We start from the raw sequence: 872 nt of genomic DNA on the forward strand, positions 1-872 counted from the left end.
AGCCAGTGGCCCCAGGATGGCAGCAGCAGATGCCCTCACGAGCTCTAAAGCACCGCGGGCTTCCTCGTCGCCCAAATCACCTCCTGGGTCATGCTGGGTGTGAGCGCTGCAAGGGCCTGTCCCTGCCTGTGGCCCTGAGACAGATGTCCCCAAGGGCCTGAGGTCACATCACCTTCATGGAGAACGGGGTAACAGCTGAAGGTGAGAATTGCTGAATGATCTTGTTTTCTCTTCCTTTCTTCTAGGCTGACCAGTGCACGGGGCTGCAGGGCTTCCTGGTGTTCCACAGCTTCGGGGGCGGCACCGGCTCCGGCTTCACCTCCCTGCTCATGGAGCGCCTCTCCGTCGACTACGGCAAGAAGTCCAAGCTGGAGTTCTCCATCTACCCGGCCCCGCAGGTGTCCACGGCCGTGGTGGAGCCCTACAACTCCATCCTCACCACCCACACCACGACTGCGCCTTCATGGTGGACAACGAGGCCATCTACGACATCTGCCGCCGCAACCTGGACATCGAGAGGCCCACCTACACCAACCTCAACCGCCTCATCAGCCAGATCGTGTCCTCCATCACGGCCTCGCTGCGCTTCGACGGGGCCCTGAACGTCGACCTGACGGAGTTCCAGACCAACCTGGTGCCCTACCCCCGCATCCACTTCCCTCTGGCCACCTACGCCCCCGTCATCTCGGCCGAGAAGGCTTATCACGAGCAGCTCTCGGTGGCCGAGATCACCAACGCCTGCTTCGAGCCGGCCAACCAGATGGTGAAGTGCGACCCGCGGCACGGCAAGTACATGGCGTGCTGCCTGCTGTACCGCGGGGACGTGGTGCCCAAGGATGTCAATGCCGCCATCGCCACCATCCACACCCAGC

The 872-nt window shown here is 62.7% G+C and overlaps 1 pseudogene across 1 annotated transcript in view; it reads left to right on the forward strand.

The window, feature by feature from the left end:
• Positions 1–870, forward strand: part of LOC104272656 — a 1,397-nt pseudogene extending 527 nt beyond the window's left edge. The window contains exon 2 of the transcript XR_717806.1: positions 246–870. The product of XR_717806.1 is annotated as a tubulin alpha-1B chain-like (transcript). The remainder of the gene's footprint in view (positions 1–245) is intronic.
• Positions 871–872: the final 2 nt, after the last annotated feature.

This window comes from Apaloderma vittatum, unplaced genomic scaffold, assembly GCF_000703405.1.
Source record: "Apaloderma vittatum isolate BGI_N311 unplaced genomic scaffold, ASM70340v1 scaffold40794, whole genome shotgun sequence".
In the NCBI taxonomy this organism is placed as follows: domain Eukaryota; kingdom Metazoa; phylum Chordata; class Aves; order Trogoniformes; family Trogonidae; genus Apaloderma; species Apaloderma vittatum.